This window comes from Pristiophorus japonicus, chromosome X (assembly GCF_044704955.1).
Source record: "Pristiophorus japonicus isolate sPriJap1 chromosome X, sPriJap1.hap1, whole genome shotgun sequence".
Classification (NCBI taxonomy): domain Eukaryota; kingdom Metazoa; phylum Chordata; class Chondrichthyes; family Pristiophoridae; genus Pristiophorus; species Pristiophorus japonicus.
Genome location: NC_092010.1, coordinates 13,264,104 through 13,292,034, shown reverse-complemented (window position 1 = coordinate 13,292,034; position 27,931 = coordinate 13,264,104). Strand labels below are relative to the sequence as shown.

Below are 27,931 nucleotides of genomic sequence, written 5' to 3'. Positions count from 1 at the left end.
TTGATGGTGAGCCTTTATTGCCCATCTCTAACTTACCTTGAGAAGGTGGTGGTAACAACTGAGTGTCTCGCTGGGCCATTTCAGAGGGCAGTTAAGAGTCAAACCACATTGCTGTGGGTCTGGAGTCATATATAGGCCCAGACCGGGTAAGGGCGGCAGATTTCCTACCCTAAAGGACATTAGTGAACCAGATGGGTTTTTAATGACAATCTGGTAGTTTCATGGTCACCATTACTGATGCTAGCTTTTTAATTCCTGATTTATTTAATGAACTGAATTTAAATTCCCCAGCTGCCATGGTGGGATTTGAACTCACCAGGCTTCTGGATTACTCGTCCAGTAACATAACCACTCTGCTATCGTACCTCTTGGACCGAGCTTTTGGTCATTTGTCCTCCTATCTCCTCATGTGGCTCGGTGTCCATTTGTGTCTGATTACGTTTCTGTGAAGTACCTTGGAATGTTTTACTATATTAAAGGCGCTATATAAATGTAACTTGTTGCTGGCACTGCAATGTATATTTGATGTTGGCACTGCTACATATATTTAATGTGGCAAAATCTGGATGTATCTCATTATCATAGGCAGTCCCTCGGAATTGAGGAAGACTTGCTTCCACTCTTAATATGAGTCCTTTGGTGGCTGAACAGTCCAATACAAGAAGCACAGACTCTGCCACAGGTGGGACAGACAGTCGTTGAGGAAAAGGGTGGGTGGGACTGCTTTGCTGCACGCTCTTTCCGCTGTCTGCACTTGTTTTCTGCATGCTCTCGGAGACAAGACTCGAGGTGCTCAGCGCCCTCCCGGATGCGCTTCCTCCACTTAGGGCAGTCTTTGGCCAGGGCCTCCAGGTGTCAGTGGGGAAGTTGCACTTTATCAGGGAGGCTTTGAGGGTGTCCTTGGAATGTTTCCACTGCCCACCTTTGGCTCGTTTGCCTTGAAGGAGTTCCGAGTAGAGCGCTTGCTTTGGGAGTCTTGTGTCTGGCATGCGAGCTATGTGGCCTGCCCAGCGGAGCTGATCAAGTGTGGTCAGTGCTTCGATGCTGGGGATGTTGGCCTGATCGAGGACACTGATGTTGCGTCTGTCCTCCCAGGGGATTTGTAGGATCTTGCGAAGACATCGTTGGTGGTACTTCTCCAGCGACTTGAGGTGTCTACTGTACATGGTCCATGTCTCTGAGCCATACAGGAGGGCAGGTATTACTACAGCCCTGTAGACCATGAGCTTGGTGGCAGTTTTGAGGGCTTGGTCTTCAAACGTTCTTTTCCTCAGGCGGCCGAAGGCTGCACTGGCGCACTGGAGACGTGTTGGATCTCGTCGTCAATGCCTGCTCTTGTTGATAGGAGGCTCCCGAGACATGGGAAGTGGTCCACATTGTCCAGGGCCGCGCCGTGGATCTTGATGACTGGAGGACAGGCTGGTGGAGGACCTTTGTCTTGCTGATGTTTAGCGTAAGGCCCATGCTTTCGCAGGTGTCGTCCGCGTACTGTAGCTTGACGACAGAGGTTGGGGTAGTCTTCGACCTGGCCTGGAGACGGCGCAGGTTGAACAGGTTCCCACTGGTTCTGTCATTTAGTTCCACTCCAGCGGGGAGCTTGTTGACAGTGAGGTGGAGCATGGCAGCGAGGAAGATTGAGGAGAGGATTGGGGCAATGAAGCAGCTCTGTTTGACCCTGGTCCGGACGTGGACTGGGTCTGTGATGGATCTGTTGCTAAGGATCACGGCCTGCCTGTCATCGTGGAGCAGGCGGAGGATGGTGATGAACTTTTGGGAGCATCCGAAACAGAGGAGGACTCTCCATAGACCCTCGGGGTTGACAGTGTCAAAGGCCTTTGTAAGTTCGAAGAAGGCCATGTATAAGGGCTGGTGCTGTTCCCTGCATTTATCCTGCAGCTGTCGCGCTGCAAAATTCATGTCCGTTGTGCCCTGTATGATGCCATTGGTCCCCAGCATGGGGTGTTTATACTGTGGTTTGCTCTCATCATCCCAACTCCTATAGGTGCAACGATAAAGGGAATATATATGCTGGCCTTTCAGCAAGGATTGGAGGCCACATTTAGGTTTGACTGTACAAAGGGTGTATATCCACGGTCACTGAGGTGACAGTAAAAACCACGCTCTCTCAGTTCTCAGTGTGGCCTCTGGTTGCGATAGCTAGATTCACTCGGAGCTGTCTGAGAAGTGACCTTTTCGAAGCATATAAGGTAGCAAGCAGTTTGGAAAAGTTAATCTGGCAAATTTCTTCAAACTAAACCATGACAAGGGGACACAGGGGTTCAGCTGGGGAAAGCAGAATTCAGGACTGATATTAGTCTAACACAGTGATTGGTACCTAGAAAGGGCTCTGAGTCAGGTAGCAGACTGGAGGTGCAAACGCTGGACAGTTGGGAGAATGTCGGGCTAAATGGTCTAAATGCCTTGTTTCAACTGTAATTATCTAGTGACACTTAGCCCCTGTCCAACTCTCGAGGCTGGATCTTCATATCCTGTAGGTAAACACAAGAACATAACATAAGAACGAGGAGTAGGAGTCGGCCACCTGGCCCTTCGAGCCTGCTCCGCCATTCAATAAGATCATGGCTGATCTGATCATGGACTCAGCTCCACTTCCCTACCTGCTCCCCATAACACTTTACTCCCCTATCGTTGAGAAATCTATCTATCTCTGCCTTTAAATACAGCTCTCTGGGGCAGAGAATTACACAGATTCACAACCCTCAGAAAATAAATTCTTCCTCATTTCTGTTTTAAATGGGCGACCACTGTGGGACCCTGGTTTACATCTGAGAAATATGCAATGCTGCTTAACGTGAGACTTTTTAAAGCTTTTATTAAACCCAGACTGTCCCAGTTACACCCTTATTAAACCCAGACTGACCCAGTTACACCCTTATTAAACCCAGACTGTCCCAGTTACACCCTTATTAAACCCTGACTGACCCAGTTGCACCCTTATTAGTCAACTGGCGAATATCAGTTGCCCTTTGGAGCCAGCAGTCTGAGCTGCCGTGCTTTCCACTCACTGGCTGGTGAGCTTGTGATAAACCCACAGCCTGCCTGTATTGGGCAGAACTGCACTGTCCACATTGCAGGTCAGTATCGAGCTCCTGGTGTCAAGCTCAGAACTCAAGGCCCCGATTGTCAGTTTGAACCCGCTGTGAATGTTTTGGTATTTAAGGAAGGATATACTTGCATTGGAGGCTGTTCAGAGAAGGTTCACGAGATTGATTCCGGAGATGAGGGGGTTGATTATGAAGATAGGTTGAGTAGGTTGGGCCTATACTCATTGGAGTTCAGAAGAATGAGAGGTGATCTTATCGAAACGTATGGGATAATGAGGGGGTTTGACAAGGTGGATGCAGAGAGGATATTTCCACTCATAGGGGAAACTAAAACTAGGGGACATAGTCTTAGAATAAGGGGCTGCCCATTTAAAACTGAGATGAGGAGGAAATCTGTGGAATTCTCTACCCCAGAGAGCTGTGGAGGCTGGGTCATTGAATATATTTAAGGTGGAGATAGACAGATTTTTGAGCGATAAGGGACTAAAGGGTTATGGGGAGCGGGCGGGGAAGTGGAGCTGAGTCCATGATCAGATCAGCCACGATATTATTAAATGGTGGAGCAGGCTCGAGGGGCCGTATGGCCTTCTCCTGCTCCTATTTCTTATGTTCTTAACACCAGTGCCGCTGAGTCGATCCCTGCACAGTGGAAATTGGAGTCGCAGCTGGTTGCAGAGCCAGTTCTGCGTGTTGTGAAGGGAGCACTACATAAACAAAGGGCCAGTGTGGCAGACATGTTTGCAATTCATGGAGCATTGCATCATTCAGAGGTCAGGATATGGGAGTAGAACCTGCTTTAAATATTTATCGGGGAAAGCCAGATACTCGAACAATAACTGTTGCAAGAAAGGCTGAGGAGGCAAACAAGATTGAGATCCGATCACCTTATCTCCTTGCACAGTCACCAACATCAGACTTTGCGTGAGGAGCTGATATGTTGCCTTTGTTTGCAACTCCTCAGTCTTGCACATCACAGCTGAAATGTATTATTGGAGGAACTGGTGATCTTTGAGTTAGTCTTGGCTCGGTTAGTCACCCTCTCACCTGAGCCTGAAGGTCGTGGGTTCAAATGTCACTCCAAGACCAAATCCAGACTGATGCACCCAATGCAGTACCTCAGTATCGAGGGGGTGCTGCGCTGTCTCAGGTGCCATCTTTCAGATGATATGTTAACCTGAAATAAAGGCAGAAAATGCTGGATATACCCAGCAGGTCACGCAGCATCTGTGGAGAGAGTAAGAGAGTTAACTGCCCGAATTTTAACACAATCCTTTTTACGAAAATACCTGGTGGTCCCGTGGGAATGTAGACTTGCACTCCGAGGCTTAGATTCGCAGTTCAGAGCACGGCAACATGTCTTCCAGGAGCGTGTGTGTATCCTGGGATCACGTGGGCCTGGACCACCCATCACAATGTATTACAGAGAGAACGTCCGCAATCCGGAGTTCTGAAAAACGGACTTTGTGCAGATTGCGAGAGTCGTTGTCCGGAATCCGGAAACATTTCCCGCAAACTGGACTGTTCAGCTGTACATACCTTTTTCAAACATGAATCCAAAAAAATCCGCAAACTGGCGCGGCCCAGCCTCGAGGTTTCCGGATTCCGGACGTCGGATTGTCTCCGAAATCCAGAAATACACGTAAAGTCGGCCCAAGGGTTTCGGATTCGGGACAACGGATTTCTTCTCCGAAATCCGGAAAAAACGGAATGTCCTCGGTCCTGAGGGTTCCGGTTTCGGAACGTTGTACCTGTATTCTCATTCATGGTAATAGGAGCTCGGAGCTTCCATTACTAGCAATAAGAATACCACTCGAATCAAATAAAACGCAGACTTAAATAAAATAAAAAACACGTTTTTTTAAATTCATAGAAATTGCATTAAATTAAATGTTTGAGAAAAAATTATTTTGTTTTAATAGTGTTCAAAATAAACTTTACTTCATAGACAGGGTTTTTAATATAAAAATAAATAATAACATTTATTTTGTTCTATGCTTTAAAACTCTTATGCTGGTAAAAGTAAGCTATACGCCTGCTTTTACCGGGTGTAAGAGTTTGAAGGACATTCGCTGGGCAGGAGTTGGACAAAGAGCCCGATCTCTGCCCCATGGATGTCCTTCTCCTGGGGATGCATGCGTTTTGTCAAAAGGCAATTTGACTGATCGCATGTGCCGGTTCGACGTGCTGAGAATCAGCATTTGCGAGGACTCGTACGCACCCGGAGACGCCACAATTTTCGGGCCAACGTTTCAGGTCGGTAACTTTAGATTAGAACTGCAAGATGTCAGAGATGAATAGTTTTTAAGCATGTGCAGAGGCTGGGAAAAAGAGTGCACCCTGGCAGTGTGTAGGGACGGGGCAGGTTTTGTACCCTGTACAGGTCTGTGATTTCAAAACCAGAATAGCTTTTTTTTGCAGCCTGTTCTCAAATGTATTGGCATCTTGATAAAGAACAAAAACCACCTTCTTAGGCAGTCCCTCGAAGCAAGGATGACTTGCTTCCACACCAAAAAGGGATGAGTTTGCAAATGTTTCAATGAAGGACCTAATATTCCAGATCCTGAGCTACATGTTGAAGGGTGGAAGATGCCTGTGGGTGGATTTTTTTAACGTGGGGTGGCCGTTGCACACCAGCCACCACACGGGCTTGACAGAGCTAGGTCTTGGTCCAGTGGCAAGGGTTAACCAGGACACCTGGAGACCAGCTCTGCTGCACGGACCCAGTGCGCACACATGGCAGTGTGTGCTGGGCCCGTGCTGCCCCTGGGCCCTCGGCTCTTCTGGGCCCCGAACTTATGCCTCTCCTGGGCCCCGATCACGCCCCTCTACGACCTCGCCACTCCTTTGCTGCTTGCCGCCTCTCCTGCTGTACCTGCCCACGCTTCAATCGTCGCCCTCCTGAATCGGCTCGCTCTGTACCTTGTAGTGGCATGCCTCCACTCCTCTTATGGCCCCGACCTGTTGTGATTAGTTAGTGGAGTGTTGTGAGACACCCTACTCCATGAGAGTGGAGCTGAAATTCTTGTGACATGATCCAACTTGTGTCTTTTCCACAATTCTCCCCGCCCCCCCCACCCCCACTCTTTCTGTCACCGATGAGTCTTGCTAGGTTACCTTTCTTGTATCTCGGCCATTTTATGTGGGTGACCCTGGGCAGTGACTATTGGCAGGCTATTTGAATATCCTGTCTGAACCTAAAGTCCATAGCCATGCGCCCTGTCCAACGGTAGCATAGTGGTGATACTGGACTTGGAATCCAGAGGGCTGGACTTATGATCCAGAGACATGAGTTCAAATCCCAGCATGACAGCTGGGGAATTTAAATTCAGTTAATTAAATAAATCTGGAATACAAAGCTGTCAGGAATGGTGATTGTCATAAAAACCCAACTTCCTTTAGGGAAGGAAATACATAGATCTGCCGTCCTTGCCCAGTCTGGGCCTATATGTGACTCCAGACCCGTAGCAATGTGGTTGACTCTTAACTGTTCCTTTAACATGGCCCAGGAAGCCACTCGAATGTAACAAACCTCTACGAAAAACAGTAAGACAGTCAACACACGGACTGCAGCTGTTTGCGAAGGCGGCTCACCACCACCTTCTCGAGGGCAATAAGGCCTTTACAGCGACGCCCACATCCCATGAACAAATAAATAAAACCGGGGTCACCAGATGAGCATCAGGCTTGAGAACCCTGGCTTGTTCACCCTTCATTAATGGTGTTGAGTTTTTTGAGTGTTGGAGCTGCACCCATCCAGGTGAGCAGTGAGTATTCCATCACACTCCTGACTTGAGCCTTGTAGATGGTGACGAGGCTTTGAGGGGTCAGGGATGAGCCACTCGTCGCAGAGTATCCAGCCTCTGCCCTGCTCTTGTCATCATCATCATAAGCAGTTCACTCTAAACACGAGTCCTTGGGTGACTGAACAGTCCAATACGAGAGCCACAGTCCCTGTCACAGGTGGGACAGATAGTCGTTGAGGGAAGAGGTGGGTGGGGAGTCTGGTTTGCCGCACGCTCCTTCCGCTGCCTACGCTTGGTTTCTGCATGCTCTCAGCGATGAGACTCGAGGTGCTCAGCGCCCTCCCGGATGCACTTCCTCCACTTAGGGCGGTCTTTGGCCAGGGTCTCCCAGGTGTCAGTGGGGACATCGTACTTTATCGGGGAGGTTTTGAGGGTGTCCTTGTAATGTTTCCGCTGCCCACCTTTGGCTCGTTTGCTGTGAAGGAGTTCCGAGTAGAGTGCTTGCTTTGGGAGTCTCGTGTCAGGCATGCGAACTATGTGGCCTGCCCAGCGGAGCTGATTAAGTGTGGTCAGTGCTTCAATGCTGGGATGTTGGCCTGGTTGAGGACGCTAATGTTGGTGTGTCTGTCCTCCCAGGGGATTTGTTGGATCTTGCGGAGATATCGTTGGTGGTATTTCTCCAGCGACTTGAGGTGTCTACTGTACGTGGTCCATGTCTCTTGTAGTCACAGTGTTGATATGGATGGGGTGATGAGGAGCTGATTTTCCCCCTCCCCAGCCCAGGGAACTCTGCCCAATTGCAGTGTCGTGAGATCAGCTAAGTTTGCAGACTTCAGAATTGAGCTCTTGAGCACTGATCCTTCTGGGGAGCCAAGGCTCTGAAAGATTTGAATATTGCAAAGCATCGTGAACTCGGGAGGATAGACTAACGTGTTATTAAGAAATGAAATTGTGTTGGGCCAGAGGTGCTTATTACTGTCTTGGGAGAAGGGAGGGACAGTAATGAGTGAGTGCCTGACTGCTGGTAATGAACATCGTGTCCAGTCGTGCTGTTTTTCTGCTAACAGCACTCGGACTATTTTGGGCATTTTTGAGCCACTGTGTTTTATTTTTCCAAGCAAAAGCACTTTAAAAGTTAGTTGTGTTGTCACTGCTAGAATTTTCCCTGGCTCATTTTCTAACCTCCGCTTCTGAAATTGCTGGCTCACGATGGGCTACAATTCCAGGGAATTTGGTGGTCTGATGCCTCTCTCAAAAGAAAGAACAAAAGACTTGCATTTCTGTAGCGCCTTTGACAACCACTGGACGTCTCGAAGAGCTTTACAGCCTGTGAAGTACTTTTGGAGTGTAGTCACTGTTGTAATGTAGGAGACTCAGCAGCCAATTTGTACACAGCAAGCACCCACAAACAGCAACGTGATAATGACCAGATTGCCTGTTTTTTTGTTACGTTGATTGAGGGATAAATAATGGCCAGGACTCTGGGGATAACTCCCCTGCTCTTCTTCGAAATAGCACCATGGGATATTTTACGTACACCCGAGAGGGAAGACGGGGCCTCGGTTTAACGTCTCATCCGAAAGACGGCACCTCCCGACAGTGCAGCACTCCCTCAGCACTGCACTGGAGTGTCAGCCTAGATTTATGTGCTCAAGTCCCTGGAGTGGGACTTGAACCCACGACCTTCTTACTCCAAGGCGTGCGTGCGTAGTGAGCCACAGCTAACACAAGCACTCAAATTCACAATGTGTGAGTTTTCTCTTTTTAGATGTTCATTAGCCTGCTGTGTCTTTCCAGCATTTGCAGCCTTTACACCTTTACAGTGAAGTGTTGGCTGACGGGTGCTATGTCTTGGGGTCTCTTCACTAGTTAGGTCACAGCTAGAGAGAGTACTGTGTGCAGTTCTGATCACCACATTACAAGAAAGATGTGATTGTACTAGCGAGGGTACAGAGGAGATTTACAAAGATGTTGCCTGGACTGGAGATTTTTAGCTATGAGGAAAGATTGGATAGGCTGGGTTTGTTTTCTTTGGAACAGAGGCGGCTGAGGGGACCTTATTGAGGTGTATAAAATTATGAGGGGCCTGGATAGAGTGGATAGGAAGGACCTATTTCCCTTAGCAGAGGGGGCAACAACCAGGGGGCATAGATTTAAAGTAATTGGGGGGAGGTTTAGAGGGGAAATTTCTTCACCCAGAGGGTGGTGGGGGTCTGGAACTCGCGGCCTGAAAGGGTGGTAGAGGCAGAAACCCTCACCACATTTAAACAGTACTTGGATGTACACTTGACGTGCCGTAACCTGCAGGGCTACAGACCGAGAGTGGGAAAGTGGGATTAGGCTGGGTAGCTCTTGGTCGGCCTCCTTCCGTGCTGTAAATTTCTATGATTCTTCTGCCCCCTTTACTCTAGTTACTTTGGCGACTGCATTTAAATTCTGCTCGGATAAGTCTTGCTCCCTGTGGTCTTGACAGTAGCTTCTTTGCGTACGTTTCTGCGAGTGAGCTCAGGGTATTGTACAGGCCACCTTTCTGTGCCATTGTTTATTGGCTGTATCCTGTTGCTCAACCAGGAACTGCATCCGTCTATGAAAAGTGGCCAAGCATCGCATCATGATTTGGACTTGATGAGCAAGGTTTTTTTTGAACAATAAGTGAACAAATGTACAACAGTAATATATTTACAGTGGATATACTAATCAACTGATCGCAACTGAATAAATGCAATCTCAATGCTAAGCTAATATTTTATTGTTAACCTTTCCATGTGCAGTTATATTCTTGTACTTGTGGGGACTAACGGGTCTGATCTCTGAAGATTCGAAACCACCGGAATGGTTTGAACTATTCTACCTATTTAAACATTCCTCATCGTTGTTGCCGATTGATTGGATTGCTTGATGAGAGAGCCGGTGTCGATTCGATGGGCTGAATGGGCTCCTGTGCTGTACTGTTCTATGATACAAGCCCAGTTGATCCAGTCTTTCTTGATAGGTCAGTCCCGCCATCCCGGGAATCAGTCTGGTGAACCTTCGCTGCACTCCCTCAATAGCAAGAATGTCCTTCCTCAGGTTAGGAGACCAAAACTGTACACAATACTCCAGGTGTGGCCTCACCAATGCATTTGGAAAGAGGTGACATGATAGGTCCAAGTCAGCATGGATTTGTGAAAGGGAAATCATGCTTGACAAATCTTCTGGAATTTTTTGAGGATGTTTCCAGTAGAGTGGATAAGGGAGAACCAGTTGATGTGGTATATTTGGACTTTCAGAAGGCGTTCGACAAGGTCCCACACAAGAGATTGATGTGCAAAGTTAGAGCACATGGGATTGGGGGTAGTGTACTGACATGGATTGAGAACTGGTTGTCAGACAGGAAGCAAAGAGTAGGAGTAAATGGGTACTTTTCAGAATGGCAGGCAGTGACTAGTGGGGTACCGCAAGGTTCTGTGCTGGGGCCCCAGCTGTTTACACTGTACATTAATGATTTAGATGAGGGGATTAAATGTAGTATCTCCAAATTTGCGGATGACACTAAGTTGGGTGGCAGTGTGAGCTGCGAGGAGGATGCTGTGAGGCTGCAGAGCGACTTGGATAGGTTAGGTGAGTGGGCAAATGCATGGCAGATGAAGTATAATGTGGATAAATGTGAGGTTATCCACTTTGGTGGTAAAAACAGAGAGACAGACTATTATCTGAATGGTGACAGATTAGGAAAAGGGGAGGTGCAAAGAGACCTGGGTGTCATGGTACATCAGTCATTGAAGGTTGGCATGCAGGTGCAGCAGGCGGTTAAGAAAGCAAATGGCATGTTGGCCTTCATAGCAAGGGGATTTGAGTACAGGGGCAGGGAGGTGTTGCTACAGTTGTACAGGGCATTGGTGAGGCCACACCTGGAGTATTGTGTACAGTTTTGGTCTCCTAACCTGAGGAAGGACATTCTTGCTATTGAGGGAGTGCAGCGAAGGTTCACCAGACTGATTCCCGGGATGGCGGGACTGACCTATCAAGAAAGACTGGATCAACTGGGCTTGTATTCACTGGAGTTCAGAAGAATGAGAGGGGACCTCATAGAAACATTTAAAATTCTGACGGGGTTAGACAGGTTAGATGCAGGAAGAATGTTCCCAATGTTGGGGAAGTCCAGAACCAGAGGTCACAGTCTAAGGATAAGGGGTAAGCCATTTAGGACCGAGATGAGGAGGAACTTCTTCACCCAGAGAGTGGTGAACCTGTGGAATTCTCTGCCACAGAAAGTTGTTGAGGCCAATTCACTAAATATATTCAAAAAGGAGTTAGATGAGGTCCTTACTACTAGGGGGATCAAGGGGTATGGCGAGAAAGCAGGAATGGGGTACTGAAGTTGAATGTTCAGCCATGAACTCATTGAATGGCGGTGCAGGCTAGAAGGGCCGAATGGCCTACTCCTGCACCTATTTTCTATGTTTCTATGTTTCTATGTTTTCTATGTTTCTATGATTGGTTTAAATAACTGTCAGCTCAATTGAAAGGGAGTTGTCAGTCATACACCAGTCACACAGCATGTTTAGATTTGAAAGGTGTGGCTCGGTTCCTCCCTTGACTACATTTGCCTGGAGCGAACCGTACACCAAGCTTGCAATATTTGTATTGAGTTAGGCTGGGGGAATGATTCTAGCTGCAGCTGCTTTTTAAACTCTGCATTAAAAGGACCACCACTAGAAAGAAGGACTTGCGTTTCTATAGCGCCTTTCACAGCCTCCGGGCATCCCAAAGTGCTTTACACCCAATTAAGTACGTTTGAAGTGTAAAACGAGACAAGAATACTTGCGATTTTTGTCAGAGGGCATGATTTAAAAAAGAGCACTCTCAGGAGATGTGTGTTTGGGTTGAATTAATTTCCGTATTCCCTGTGTACCAGTTTCCCTGCTCTCCTCTGTCAAAACTGCTCACTATTCCATCTTGGAATGAAAAGATAACCCCCGGATTCTCTTCTCCACGACTGATCATCTTTTTAAACCCCTCTCCCCTGCCCCCTCCACCCTCCCTTCCAACAAGAAGTGTGAGGAGCTCGTAGACTCCTATGTCTCTAATACTGAGACCATCAGATCAGCAGCCTCTGCCACTTCTCTCCCTTCCCCTAGACCACCTTCCTCTAAGGTCCCCCCTGCCCTAGTCCTGAACTCACATCTTTAGTTTCTCCCCTATTTCCCCTCATGCTCTCTCCGAGCTCATCTTGTCCATGACATGCACCTCCTGCTCCCTCACCCTAGTCCCGCCAAACTGCTGATCCCCAACTTCACTTCCTGGCCCCCAGGTGAACTGACATTGATTATTGAGGTATATAAAATTATGAGGGGCCCGGATAGAGTGGATAGGACGGACCTGTTTCCCTTAGCAGAGGGGTCAACAACCAGGGGGGGGCATCGATTTAAAGTAATTGATAAGAGGTTTAGAGGGTATTTGAGGGGAAATGTTTTCCCCCAGAGGGTGGTGGGGGTCTGGAACTCACTGCATGAAAGGGTGGTTGAGGCAAAAGCCCTCATCACATTTAAACAGTACTTGGATGTGGACCTGAAGTGCCGTAGCCCTAGAGCTGGAAAGTGGGATTCGGCTGGATAGCTCTTGGTTGGCTGGCTGGCACTGACACGTGTCAAAATCTCGACCTCTGATAAACGACTCCGGCACCTTCAGCTCCGGCAGAAGTTTCTTTAATTTACTTGCTAGCAAGGGAAAGGTCACACTCAGTCAATGGCGAAGTGAACACCTTCGAAATGGTACAATTTCACGAGATATTTATACAGTAAAACCCAAGTTATGACCTCTCCCTGTGTATTGGCTCTGTCTCGCAGTCAGTGAATACAGATAAAGAGTTAATTACTACATCCTTGTCCTGACATGGTTTTCAGATATTTCCTTTTGTCAGGGTTATTAGTTGGCCAGCCGGCCATTACTCGATGAGAGTGTGGTAATGAGCTATTACCTGCCTTGCATTGTGTCAGGATGGTCCAGTTTCCTGGTTCGTTATCTTTTTGCATCAAATGGATGAGGTCTCTACAAGAGATAATGGCTGGTGGTTTGAGTACTTTGAAAAGGGTGGGGTGGAGTGGAACTGGTGTTGTATAGACAATAGGAGAGCACCATGGTGGATACTTGTCTCAGCAGGACTTGTCTCCTAGCTGTCTGGTGGCTATCAGCCATTTCAAGCCAGGTTTAGCTGTTTATGCAAACCGACTGCTTGTTGCAGAAATTCCTGGAAGGACCAGGACTCCATTTTGTTTTATATTAAAAAGGGTACAAAACCACAGTGTGGTACAGCTTAGATAAAAATCCATTTCCACACACGATGGGCCGAAATGACCTCCTTCCGCGCTGTAAATTTCTATGATTCTAAAATGGTTCCTACTCGTCAGGTACTGTCTCCCCCTCCTTCAAATCCCTCATCACCCCTCTCCTTTTTTTAAAAAAAAACAAACCTTCACTTCTCCGTCCTTGCAAACTACCGCCCCATCTCCAATGTCCCTTTCCGCTCAAGTCCTTGAACATGTTGTCGCTTCCCAAATCCGTGCCCATCTTTCCTGTTGAGGGGGATGACTCATCAGGGGAGGGCAGCAGCAGCCAAGTTCATGGCACCATGGCTGGCTCTGCTGCACAGGAAAAAGAATGGGAGAGCAATAGTGATAGGGGATTCGATTGTAAAGGGAATAGATAGGCGTTTCTGCGGCCGCAACCGAGACTCCAGGGTGGTATGTTGCCCCCCTGGTGCAAGGGTCAAGGATGTCTCGGAGCGGGTGCAGAACATTCTGAAAAGGGAGGGTGAACAGCCAGTTGTCGTGGTGCACATTGGTACCAACAATATAGGTTTTAAAAAAAAAAAGGGATGAGGTCCTACGAGACTCATTTAAGGAGCGAGGAGCTAAATTAAAACGTAGGACCTCAAAAGTAGTAATCTCGGGATTGCTACCAGTGCCACGTGCTAGTCAGAGTAGGAATCGCAGGATAGCTCCGATGAATACGTGGCTTGAGCAGTGGTGCAGCAGGGAGGGATTCAAATTCCTGAGGCATTGGAACCGGTTCTGGGGGAGATGGGACCAGTACAAACCGGACGGTCTGCACCGAGGCAGGACCGGAACCAATGTCCGAGGGGGCGTGTTTGCAAGTGCTGTTGGGGAGGAGTTAAACTAATATGGCAGGGGGATGGGAACCAATGCAGGGAGACAGAGGGAAACAAAGAGGAGACAAAAGCAAAAGACAGAAAGGAGATGAGTAAAAGTGGAGGGCAGAGAAACCCAAGGCAAAAAACAAAAAGGGCCACTGAATATAAAGGGGCTGCAGGAGGGGTCAAAACTAAAAATCATGGTTTAAAAACTAGTATTAAAACACTCTACCTAAACGCACGCAGCATTCGAAATAAAGTAAATGAGTTGACGGCACAAATCATTACAAATGGGTGTGATTTGGTGGCCATTACAGAAACGTGGTTGCAGGGGGGGCCAAGACTGGGAATTAAACATACAGGGGTATCTGACGATTCGGAAAGATAGACAAGAAGGGAAAGGAGGTGGGGTAGCTCTGTTAATAAAGGATGATATCAGGGCAGTTGTGAGAGACGATATTGGCTCTAATGAACAAAATGTTGAATCATTGTGGGTGGAGTTTACAGATAGTAAGGGGAAAAAGTCACTGGTGGGCGTAGTTTAAAGGCCACAAAATAATAACTTCACGGTGGGGCGGGCAATAATCAAGGGAATAATGGAGGCATGTGAAAAAGGAATGGCAGTAATCATGGGGGATTTTAACCTACATATTGATTGGTCAAATCAAATCGCACGGGGTAGCCTGGAGGAGGAATTAATAGAATGCATACGGGATTGTTTATTAGAACAGCATGTTACAGAACCTACAAGGGAGCAAGCTATCTTAGATTTGGTCCTGTGTAATGAGACAGGAATAATAAACGATCTCCTCGTAAAAGATCCTCTCGGAATGAATGATCACAGTATGGTTGAATTTTTAATACAGATTGAGGGTGAGGAAGTAGTGTCTCAAACGAGCATACTATACTTAAACAAAGGGGACTACAGTGGGATGAGGGCAGAGTTGGCTAAAGTAGACTGGAAACACAGACTAAACGGTGGCACAATTGAGGAACAGTGGAGGACTTTTAAGGAGCTCTTTCATAGTGCTCAACAAAAATATATTCCAGTGAAAAAGAAGGGTGGTAAGAGAAGGGATAACCAGCCGTGGATAACCAAGGAAATAAAGGAGAGTATCAAATTAAAAACCAATGCGTATAAGGTGGCCAAGGTTAGTGGGAAACTAGAAGATTGGGTAAAAACTAAAAACTAAAGTAAATGTTGGTCCCTTAGAAGATGAGAAGGGGGATTTAATAATGGGAAATGTGGAAATGGCTGAGACCTTAAACAATTATTTTGCTTCGGTCTTCACAGTGGAAAACACAGAAACCATGCCAAAAATTGCTGGTCACAGGAATGTGGGAAGGGAGAACCTTGAGACAATCACTATCACTAGGTGGGTAGTGCTGGACAGGCTAATGGGACTCAAGGTAGACAAGTCCGCTGGTCCTGATGAAATGCATCCCAGGGTATTAAAAGAGATGATGGAAGTTATAGCAGATGCATTCGTTATAATCTACCAAAATTCTCTGGACTCTGGGGAGATACCAGCGGATTGGAAAGCAGCTAATGTAACGCCTCTGTTTAAAAAAGGGGGCAGACAAAAGGCAGGTAACTATAGGCCGGTTAGTTTAACATCTGTAGTGGGGAAAATGCTTGAAACTATCATTAAGGAAGAAATAGCGAGACATCTAGATAGGAATAGTGCAATCAAGCAGACGCAGCATGGATTCATGAAGGGGAAATCATGTTGAACTAATTTACTGGAATTCTTTGAGGATATAACGAGCATGGTGGATAGAGGTGTACCGATGGATGTGGTGTATTTAGATTTCCAAAAGGCATTCGATAAGGTGCCACACAAAAGGTTACTGCAGAAGATAAAGGTACGCGGAGTCAGAGGAAATGTATTCGCATGGATAGAGAATTGGCTGGCTAACAGAAAGCAGAGAGTCGGGATAATTGGGTCCTTTTCGGGTTGGAAATCGGTGGTTAGTGGTGCTGGGACCACAACTGTTTACAATATACATAGATGACCTGGAAGAGGGGACAGAGTGCAGTGTAACAAAATTTGCAGGTGACACAAAGATTAGTGGGAAAGCGGGTTGTGTAGAGGACACAGAGAGGCTGCAAAGAGATTTAGATAGGTTAAGCGAATGGGCTGAGGTTTGGCAGATGGAATACAATGTCGGAAAGTGTGAGGTCATCCACCTTGGGGAAAAAAAACAGTAAAAGGGAATATTATTTGAATGGGGAGAAATTACAACATGCTGCGGTGCAGAGGGACCTGGGGGTCCTTGTGCATGAATCCCAAAAAGTTAGTTTGCAGGTGCAGCAGGTAATCAGGAAGGCAAATGGAATTGTTGGCCTTCATTGCGAGAGGGATGGAGTACAAAAGCAGGGAGATCCTGCTGCAACTGTATAGGGTATTGGTGAGGCCGCACCTGGAGTACTGCGTGCAGTTTTGGTCACCTTACTTCAGGAAGGATATACTAGCTTTGGAGGGGGTACAGAGACGATTCACTCGGCTGATTCCGGAGATGAGGGGGTTACCTTATGATGATAGATTGAGTAGACTGGGTCTTTACTCGTTGGAGTTCAGAAGGATGAGGGGTGATCTTGTAGAAACATTTAAAATAATGAAAGGGATAGACAAGATAGAGGCAGAGAGGTTATTTCTACTGGTCGGGGAGACGAGAACTAGGGGGCACAGCCTCAAAATACGGGGGGGGCCAATTTAAAACTGAGTTGAGAAGGAATTTCTTCTCCCAGAGGGTTGTGAATCTGTGGAATTCTCTGCCCAAGGAAGCAATTGAGGCTAGCTCATTGAATGTATTCAAATCACAGATAGATAGATTTTTAACCAATAAGGGAATTAAAGGTTACAGGGAGAGGGCGGGTAAGTGGAGCTGAGTCCACGGCCAGATCAGCCATGATCTTGTTGAATGGCGGAGCAGGCTCGAGGGGCTAGATGGCCTACTCCTGTTCCTAATTCTTATGTTCCTGCAATTCCATGTCTGAATCCCCCCAATCAGGTTTCCGCCCCTGCCACAGGACCGAAACGGCTCTCATCAAAGTCACAAATGACACCCTGTGTGACTGTGGCAAAGGTAAACTATCTCCTCACGTCCTTCTCGACTCGTCTGCAGCCTTTGACACGGTTGACCACTCCATCCATCTCCAACCTCCAACGCCTCTCCATCATCGTCCAGCTGGGTGGGACTGCACTCGCCTGGTTCCATTCTTATCGATCGAATTGTAGTCAGAGAATCACCTGCAATGGCTTCTTCTTGGCCCCCTCCTATTTGTATATGCTGCCCCTCGGCGACATCATCTGAAAACACAACGTCTGGTTCCCCATGTACCCTGACGACACCCAGCTCTACCTCACCACCAATGTTTCCCCCTGAATTCTTCGAGGGGGGGGGGCGCGGCCCCTTTAACGGGCTGCGTGACTTTCCACGTACGCATGGTTTTTCCATTCAAAAACCCGTGGCCGCACAGCTTAACAGAAACATTGGTCAGCACCACCCCTCTCGACACCTCCACTGCCTCGAAATTGTCACTCTGCTTGTGCAACATCCAGTTCTGGATGAGCAGAAATTTTCTCCAACTAAATATTGGAAAGCTCGAAGCCATTGTCTTCAGTCCCCACCACAAACTGCGTTCCCTGGGCACTGACTCCATTCCTCTCCCTGCAATGGTCTGAGGCTGAGCCAGACTGTTCGCAACCTCGGTGTCATACTTGACCCCAAGATGAGCTTCCGACCACATATCCGCGCCATCAGTAAGACTGCCTAGTTCCTTACTGGGGCCGCACAGGACCAAAAACAATTGCGGGGGATATTGCCCCCCCCCCCCCCCCCCCCCCCCCGAGATGTCCGCGCTTTTCCAATTCTGTCCTCTTGAGCATCCCTGATTTTAATTGCACCACCATTGGTGGCTGTGCCTGGGCCCCAAGCTCTGGAACTCCCTCCCTAAACCTCTCTGCCTCGCGACCTCTCTTTCATCCTTAAAACCTACCTCTTTCCTAATATCTCCTTATGTGGCTCGGTGTCAAATTTTCTTTTATAACGCTAAAGTGAAGCGCCTTGGGATGTTTTGCCATGTTAAAGGCGCTATATGAATGCAAGTTGTTATGCTTATGCAGCTCCTGGTTCAGGATTATCGATGAAAAATGTTCGTTAAACGCCACTCTCAGCCCTTCTGATGCATGTGGACACGTGGCCAGATCTTTCTTTTTACAATTACCCGTGACCCTGACTGTATCGAACACCGTGGTGAGGTCTTGTGCTGCTGTTTGGAAGCCACATGCAATCTGGAAAAGAGCAGCTGTCTCCCAGTGAATCCAAAGACAGAAAGACTTGCATTTCTATAGCGCCTTTCAAGACCGCTAGACGTCCCAAAGCACTTTACAGCCAATGAAGTACTTTTTGAAGTGTATTCGCTGTTGTAATGTGGGAAACGCGGCAGCCAATTTGCACACAGCAAGCTCCCACAAACAGCAATGTGATAATGACCAGATAATTATTATTTTTTTAAGTGATGTTTATTGAGGGATAAATATTGGACACCAAAGTTTGTCACCATTCTCTGCCTGCTCCACGACAACATGCAGGCCATGATCCTGACCAATGGACCCACCACAGACCCAATCCACGTCCGGACCGGGGTCAAGCAGGGCTGTGTCATCACGCCAACCCTCTTCTCAATCTTCCTCACTGCAATGCTCCACCTCACACTCAACAAGCTCCCCGCTGGAGTGGAGCTAAACTACAGAACCAATGGGAACCTGTTCAACCTGCGCCATCTCCAGGCCAGGTCCAAGACCATCCCATCCTCTGTCGTCGAGCTACAGTATGTGGACAACGCCTGCGTCTGCGCACATTCAGAGGCCGAACTCCAAGTCATCGTCAACATCTTTACCGAGGCGTACGAAAGCATGGCCTTACACTTAACATCCGTAAGACAAAGGTCCTCCACCAGCCTGTCCTCGCCACACAGCACTACCCCCCCAGTCATCAAGATCCACGGCGCAGCCCTGGACAACGTGGACCACTTTCCATACCTCGGGAGCCTACTATCAGCAAGGACAGACATCGACGGCGAGGTTCGACGGCGAGGTTCAATACCGCCTCCAATGCGCCAGCGCAGCTTTCAGCCGCCTGAGGAAGAGAGTGTTCGATGTTCTGGCCCTCAAATCTGGCGCCAAGCTCATGGTCTACAGAGCAGTAGTGATACCCGCCCTCCTGTATGGCTCAGAGACATGGACCATATACAGCAGACACCTCAAATCACTGGAGAAATACCACCAACGATGTCTCCGCAAGATCCTGCAAATCCATTGGGAGGATAAACGCACCAACGTCAGTGTTCTCGCTCAGGCCAACATCAAAGCACTGACCACACTCGACGAGCTCCGCTGGGCAGGCCACATTGTCCGCATGCCTGACACAAGACTCCCAAAGCAAGCGCTCTACTCGGAACTCCTACACGGCAAGCGAGCCCCAGGTGGGCAGAGGAAACGTTTCAAGGACACCCTCAAAGCCTCCCTGATAAAGTGCAACATCCCCACTGACACCTGGGATTCCCTGGCCCAAGACGAAGAAGAGCATCCGGGAGGGCACTGAGCACCTCGAGTCTCATCGCCGAGAGCATGCAGACATCAAACGTAGACAGCGGAAGGAGCGTGTGGGAAAACCAGGCTCCCCACCCACCCTTTCCCTCAACCACTGTCTGTCCCACCTGCGACAGAGACTGTAGGTCCTGTATTGGACTGTTCAGTCACCTAACAACTCACCTTTTGGAGTGGAAGCAAGTCTTCCTCGATTTTTGAGGGATTATCGATGATGATGAAATATTGGACAGGACACCAGGGACAACATCGCTGCTGTTCAAAATAGTGCCATGAGATCGTTTACATCCACCTGAGAGAGCAGACGGGGCCTCGGTTTAACGTCTCATCCGAAAGACGGCACCTCCGACAGTGCAGCACTCCCTCAGCACTGCACTGCGAGTGTCAGCCGAGATTATGTGCCCCAAGTCCCTGGAGTGGGGCTTGAACCCACGACCATCTGATTCCGAGGCGAGGGTGCTGCCCACTGAGCCACGGCTGACACTCCAGTGTTACTGGGTGAATTTAATACTATACTTATTTGCTGGTAATGTCGATGAGGTGTTTTTGGTCCCTGTCTCTGGAGGCTATTGATGGCGGTGACATTAATGGAAGGCCGTAGCGGAAGCACTGGATGCTGGGGTAGCCATTTGATTGTAGGCCTGGCTGAAATACTGGGGAAAGCTCCAAGTGCCAGAATAGCGTGGCTTAACTGGGGTTGGCCATCCGCAGTTTGAGCGACATCAGCAGTGCTCTCGATCAATGCCGCTTTGCAAATGTGGCCGGAGCAGGGGCCTCACCACATTGCAGGGTGGCTTCCGGTCACACAAAGTAGGTGAAGGATTTTGTGCAGCAATGGGTGTGGGTCATGTGTGGCCTGTTTTAAAATCGGGATCCTTGGCAGTAGCGATAGTGGAGGAGGGGCAGGGACTGACCTCCCATCCCCCGCCATCCATTGGTGAATGAACTGTGAGGTATTCCGGCTGGTCTTGTGACTGGCTGAAGGTTGCAGCCTTTTTTTTAACTGAGTCTCCAGTTGAAAGAATTGTGGACTTTTCTCTGTTCTCGCAGCTCTGCTTCTACTGGAAAGTTTGAGAGCCTCTGCTGTGAAGGACACTGTAAGTAGTTTTGGCTTTTAAACTGTGGACTGGTATTGTTTGAGTTTTTGAGGGGAGGCGGTCCAGAGCATGGTTTATTCGAGAGAAGCAGCTTTCTCCAATAACTGCTGTGTAAAAACAGCTCGCGGCTGTTTTCCCAGGAAGAATTTCAACTTGTTGAAAGAAATGTTGTCATTTTTTTTCTCTCGCTTTTCGTTGAATCTGTACCCAGCGCGAATTGGTCCTTTAGGAGAGAAAATTGGGGAAATAAAAACCGAGATGTGAATGACAAACATTACAGCAAGGGTTGTTTTTTTTTTTTGGTTTCGTGTTTTTCGCTCTCGTTCGCTCTCGCTCGCGCACTCTGCATCTCTCTCGCACGCTCTGCATCTCTCTCACACGCTCTGCATCTCTCTCGCACGCTCTGCATCTCTCTCGCACGCTCTGCATCTCTCTCACACGCTCTGCATCTCTCTCACACGCTCTGCATCTCTCTCACACGCTCTGCATCTCTCTCGCGCACTCTGCATCTCTCTCACACGCTCTGCATCTCTCTCACACGCTCTGCATCTCTCTCGCGCACTCTGCATCTCTCTCACACGCTCTGCATCTCTCTCACACGCTCTGCATCTCTCTCACACGCTCTGCATCTCTCTCGCGCACTCTGCATCTCTCTCGCGCACTCTGCATCTCTCTCGCACGCTCTGCATCTCTCTCACACGCTCTGCATCTCTCTCACACGCTCTGCATCTCTCTCACACGCTCTGCATCTCTCTCACACGCTCTGCATCTCTCTCGCGCACTCTGCATCTCTCTCGCACGCTCTGCATCTCTCTCACACGCTCTGCATCTCTCTCACACGCTCTGCATCTCTCTCGCACGCTCTGCATCTCTCTCGCACGCTCTGCATCTCTCTCGCGCGCTCTGCATCTCTCTCGCACGCTCTGCATCTCTCTCGCACGCTCTGCATCTCTCTCGCGCACTCTGCATCTCTCTCGCACGCTCTGCATCTCTCTCGCACGCTCTGCATCTCTCTCGCACGCTCTGCATCTCTCTCGCACGCTCTGCATCTCTCTCGCACGCTCTGCATCTCTCTCGCACGCTCTGCATCTCTCTCACGCTCTGCATCTCTCTCGCGCACTCTGCATCTCTCTCGCGCACTCTGCATCTCTCTCACACGCTCTGCATCTCTCTCACACGCTCTGCATCTCTCTCGCACGCTCTGCATCTCTCTCGCGCACTCTGCATCTCTCTCGCACGCTCTGTATCTCTCTCGCACGCTCTGCATCTCTCTCGCGCACTCTGCATCTCTCTCGCGCACTCTGCATCTCTCTCGCACGCTCTGCATCTCTCTCGCACGCTCTGCATCTCTCTCGCACGCTCTGCATCTCTCTCGCACGCTCTGCATCTCTCTCGCACGCTCTGCATCTCTCTCGCACGCTCTGCATCTCTCGCTCGCGCGCTCTGCACCTCCTCGCTGATTTTGATCGGGAGGGTGGGCAGTCAGCTTGGGGCCTGTGTGGGTGCCATGGCCTCCTGATCCGCTGGTCTCTCAGCAGCCTTGGCAAATGTGGCGAGCTTATCTGCGATGTTGCCACGGGCACTCGTGCGTCTGCAGCTGGCAGGGCCAGCCCAAAGGCAAAGTAGCTTACGTGGGCTAGTTACAATTGTTCAAATCCTTCAGTGGAGGGCTAACCATGTGTGAAACAGCACTTTGAGAGCAACAACAGGGGCTGCCCAGATAAATGATTCTTCATGTCGAAACCATCTCCACACTCCAGCTCAACTTGTCCTGCTGCATATCTGCACTGTGCAGCCACTTCTTGTACTTCAATACATGGGGCATTCTCTGAAAATAGGTGTCGGGCCTTGTGGGGGGCGGGGAGAGGCTGCTGTTCTCACTGGGTCATGTGATCGAGAGGCAAACATTAACTGAGCTCTTCAGCAAATTTTTATCAGCCGCAAATGAACTCGTGTGGATGTGGATTTGGCTTAAGATCGTGCCCCTGACACTGGGGGGTGGGACCCCGTGTGCGCCTCTCGTCAAACTGCTGAATTCTGTAATATAACTGCTGTTCCTCTGACACCACATTGAGTATAAGTGGGAGGATCAATACCTGGTGTGAGAGACGGACAGAAGGATCAGAGCTCATTAACTGTTTGTGAGCCAGTGCCCAGGACAATGGGCTCGCCACCACTCTGGTTAAAACAAACACCAGATTTGAGCTGTGCCATTCAGAAAGCTTTCAAACCTTGGATATGGAAGTTGTGCCAGAGGACTGGAGGGTTGTCAATATAATGGCCCTGAAATCCCGGTCTTCTGCTTCCCACGAGTCAGAAAATGGCTAAAAAGATGCGCACATACCATTTCCTGCTGCGCCCACCAGAGATCCCGGTCCTTGCGCAACGGAGCGCGTGCACGTTGGGACGTCCATAGAAGTCACGTGGGCCTGGACACCCAATCACAGTAAATTATTTTCTCATTCATAGAAATAGGAGTTTCGTAAGTCTGAAAATCCTGTTGCTATGAATGAGACATGCCCCCAAACACCCAAATACTACATAAAACATTAAAAAACACCTCAAATAAATACATTATAGAAATTAAAGTTGATATAAATGTTTTTTGGAAAAAAAAATTTGCTGATTTTTTTTTAAAGTTTTGATTATAGTTTAAAATAAACTTACCTTAATGGGCAGCGTTTTTAACATTAAAATGTGTTTTTAAATGTTATTTTTATGATTTTTGTATGTTTTAAAACTCTTATGCTGGTAAACATAACATAAGAATTAGGAACAGGAGTAGGCCATCTAGCCCCTCGAGCCTGCTCCGCCATTCAACAAGATCATGGCTGATCTGGCCGTGGACTCAGCTCCACTTACCTGCCCGCTCCCCATAACCCTTAATTCCCTTATTGGTTAAAAATCTATCTATCTGTGACTTGAATACATTCAATGAGCTTGGCCTCAACTGCTTCCTTGGGCAGAGAATTCCACAGATTCACAACCCTCTGGGAGAAGAAATTCCTTCTCAACTCGGTTTTAAATTGGCACCCCCGTATTTTGAGGCTGTGCCCCCTAGTTCTAGTCTCCCCGACCAGTGGAAACAACCTCTCTGCCTCTATCTTGTCTATCCCTTTCATTATTTTAAATGTTTCTATAAGATCACCCCTCATCCTTCTGAACTCCACGAGTAAAGACCCAGTCTACTCAATCTATCATCATAAGGTAACCCCCTCATTTCCGGAATCAGCCTCGTGAATCGTCTCTGTACCCCCTCCAAAGCTAGTATATCCTTCCTTAAGTAAGGTGACCAAAACTGCACGCAGTACTCCAGGTGCGGCCTCACCAATACCCTGTACAGTTGCAGAAGGACCTCCCTGCTTTTGTACTCCATCCCTCTCGCAATGAAGGCCAACATTCCATTCGCCTTCCTGATTACCTGCTGCACCTGCAAACTAACTTTTTGGGATTCATGCACAAGGAGCACGCGGTGTCCACCGGTACGCTCGCGGCCTTCCGCGAGAGGTGGGCACCGGAGGGACTGGAGTGCATCATCACGCCCGGCAACCAAATTTTAATTTGATTTTATGTTTTAAAGTTAATTTGTTTTAATTGCCGGTGCTTTTAGTGTCCCCTAGTTTCATGCACAAGGAGCACGCGGTGTCCACCGGTACGCTCGCGGCCTTCCGCGAGAGGTGGGCACCGGAGGGACTGGAGTGCATCATCACGCCCGGCAACCAAATTTTAATTTGATTTTATGTTTTAAAGTTAATTTGTTTTAATTGCCGGTGCTTTTAGTGTCCCCTTCCCTTTTATAGGGGGCACTGGGGAAAAATTGTGATTTTAGTGCCCAAAATAAAAAAGAAAAACACAAAAAAAAAACAAAAAAAAAGGGGGGGAAAAAAAGGGCCTTGTAAATGTCTGGAGTGTCACCCAGGTCGGGTGGCACCGTTTAATGTTTTATGTTTTGCAGGTGAACTCCAAAAAGAGTTTCATGCACAAGGACCCCCAGGTCCCTCTGCACCGCAGCATGTTGTAATTTCTCCCCATTCAAATAATATTCCCTTTTACTGTTTTTTTTTATTCCCCCAAGGTGGATGACCTCACACTTTCCGACATTGTATTCCATCTTTCAAACCTTAGCCCATTCGCTTAACCTATCTAAATCTCTTTGCAGCCTCTCTGTGTCCTCTACACAACCCGCTTTCCCACTAATCTTTGTGTCATCTGCAAATTTTGTTACACTACACTCTGTCCCCTCTTCCAGGTCATCTATGTATATTGTAAACAGTTGTGGTCCCAGCACCGATCCCTGTGGCACACCACATAACCACTGATTTCCAACCCGAAAAGGACCCATTTATCCCGACTCTCTGCTTTCTGTTCGCCAGCCAATTCTCTATCCATGCTAATACATTTCCTCTGACTCCGTGTACCCTTATCTTCTGCAGTAACCTTTTGTGTGGCACCTTATCGAATGCCTTTTGAAAATCTAAATACACCACATCCATCGGTACACCTCTATCCACCATGCTCGTTATATCCTCAAAGAATTCCAGTAAATTAGTTCAACATGATTTCCCCTTCATGAATCCATGCTGCGTCTGCTTGATTGCACTATTCCTAGCTAGATGTTCCGCTATTTCTTCCTTAATGATCGTTTCAAGCATTTTCCCCACTACAGATGTTAAACTAACCGGCCTATAGTTACCTGCCTTTTGTCTGCCCCCTTTTTTTAAACAGAGGCGTTACATTAGCTGCTTTCCAATCCGCTGGTATCTCCCCAGAATCGAGAGAATTTTGGTAGATTATGACGAATGCATCTGCTATAACTTCCGCCATCTCTTTTAATACCCTGGGATGCATTTCATCAGGACCAGGGGACTTGTCTACCTTGAGTCCCATTAGCCTGTCCAGCACTACCCACCTAGTGATAGTGATTGTCTCAAGGTTCTCCCTTCCCACATTCCTGTGACCAGCAATTTTTGGCATGGTTTCTGTGTCTTCCACTGTGAAGACCGAAGCAAAATAATTGTTTAAGGTCTCAGCCATTTCCACATTTCCCATTATTAAATCCCCCTTCTCATCTTCTAAGGGACCAACATTTACTTTAGTCACTCTTTTCCATTTTATATATCTGTAAAAAGCTTTTACTATCTGTTTTTATGTTTTGCGCAAGTTTACCTTCGTAATCTATCTTTCCTTTCTTTATTGCTTTCTTAGTCATTCTTTGCTGTCGTTTAAAATTTTCCCAATCTTCTAGTTTCCCTAAAAGTGGGCTATCAGGCGCAAGAGTTTTAAGGACATTCGCTGGGCAAGAGACGGGCAAATAGCCCAATCTCTGCCGTGGGAATGTCCTTCTCCCCGAAATGCGGAGGATCTGTCAAGCTAGAAACTTGACAAATGCATGTGCATTGCGCGCCGAAAACCAGCTTTTGTGATGCCTCGCTGGGTCTGTACGGACCTGGGGAGGCCGGGATTTCAGGGCCAACGTGTCTGCTCAAAAAGGGAGAGAGGGATGAACCAGCTAACTATCGACCAGTCAGCCCAACATTGGCAGTGGGTAAGCTTCCAGAGGGCACTCACCTAGAACGACATGGGTTAATTAAAGACAGTCAGCATAGATTTGTTACAGGCGAGTGGTTTCTGACAAATTTAGACTTTGATAAAGTAGCAGATTGAATTGGTAAAGGACGTGCAGTGGATGTTGTGTGTGTGGCTTTTCAAAAGGTGTTTGATAAGGTGCCACATAGGATACAATTAAAAGGGAGTGAGGCAGCATGGACAGGATGTTGGTTAAAGGACAGAAAACAAAGAGCACTAGTTAATCGGGTGGATGTAAAAGATCCAGCGGCATTATTTGAAGAAGAACAGGGGAGTTATCCCCGGTGTCCTGGGGCCAATATTTATCCCTCAATCGACATCACAAAAACAGATTATCTGGTCTTTATCACATTGCTGTTTGTGGGAGCTTGCTGTGCACACATTGGCTGCTGTGTTTCCCTACATTACAACAGTGACTACACTCCAAAAGCACTCCATTGGCTGTAAAACGCTTTGGAACGTCCAGTGGTCGTGAAAGGCGCTATAGAAATGCAACTTCCTTCTTTCCTTTCCTCCGGCCCACCTCCCTCCCTCCACCAGGGGTCAGTGTTGGGACTATTGCTCCCCTCATATACGACCCAGGCTTTGGTATAGGGGCACATCAAAATTTGCAGATAACACAAAAACTGGGAGTGTGGTTAACTGCAGAGGGCAGTTAGTGACTTCAGGAAGATGTAGACTGCTTTGCAGATTAAACAGATAGATGTCGGATAAGATTTGTCGTGGAGAAATGTGGTGACATTTTGTGAGTATGAATAAGGAACGAGAATATACACTTGTCATGTGTGCACCTGTGAGTATGCTCACACAGTTGTGGAGCTGTTGCATTGGGAGTGGCTAAGCCAGTCACGTGATGTTCACAAGACTCTAAAACCCCAGCCAGTTGGGTCTCGGTCAGCCATTTTGGGTCTTGGTTGAGGCATGCAGTTATGAGCCTAGTGGATGAACTCATCATGTGTTATGTGGTAAACCTTTGCTGTTAAGAACTAGTTGGTTTATTACCAATGTGTTGGTATGAATTCTTAAGCAAAGAACCCATGAAGCAAATACATTACAACACTAAATGGTAAAACCTTAAAGGGAGTCAGGAAGGAACAGAGAGTCAGGTTCAAGCACACAAATCTAGAACAGTGGGAGGACAAGGTGATAAAACTCTTTTTTTTTCCCTTAAAATATGTGACTTCTTAGTTTTGTAAATGAGGTGATGCTACACTGATGCAAATCATTGGTCGGGCCACAGTTCGAATATTGGGCCCAGTTTTGGTGCCTTACTTTAGGAAGGATGTCAAGGCCACGGAGAGGGTGTAGAGGAGATTCACGAAGGTGATCCCAGGGATGAGAGGCTGGGGAAACCGGGGCCCTTTTCACAGGTTATGAGATCTCATGGAGGTGTTCTAAATGATGGAATGGTTTTGATGATGTGAATCAGAAAAACAATTTGAACTGGTGAATGAGTCAGTAACCAGAGGGGGGACATTTAAGGTCATCACCAGAGGGAAGGGAGAGGCTAGAAGAAATGATTCACATACAGGGTTATAAATTTAAAAGGGTGTGGGGAAAGGGCAGGGGCAATGGGGAAAGTACGGTGGGGGAAATGGGACTCGGCTCTTTCAGAGAGAGTGAGCACAGGGGCGATGGGCCTAATGTCTGCCTTCGTGCTTTAAAATTCGTATGTTATGATTTAATTTCTCAA

At 47.9% G+C, this 27,931-nt stretch overlaps 1 protein-coding gene across 3 annotated transcripts in view; it reads left to right on the top strand.

The window, feature by feature from the left end:
* The window catches only part of LOC139240867 (natural resistance-associated macrophage protein 2-like), a 413,050-nt gene that overhangs the window by 17,157 nt on the left and 367,962 nt on the right, over positions 1–27,931 (top strand). Inside the window, exon 1 of one of the 3 annotated variants that reach the window (XM_070869366.1) lies at positions 20,572–20,652. The exons of the other annotated variants lie outside the window; for them this stretch is intronic. The gene's annotated coding sequence lies outside the window, so the exon portion shown is untranslated. Of the gene's footprint in view, positions 1–20,571; positions 20,653–27,931 lie in introns of those variants that run through there. 3 annotated transcript variants of the gene reach the window in all.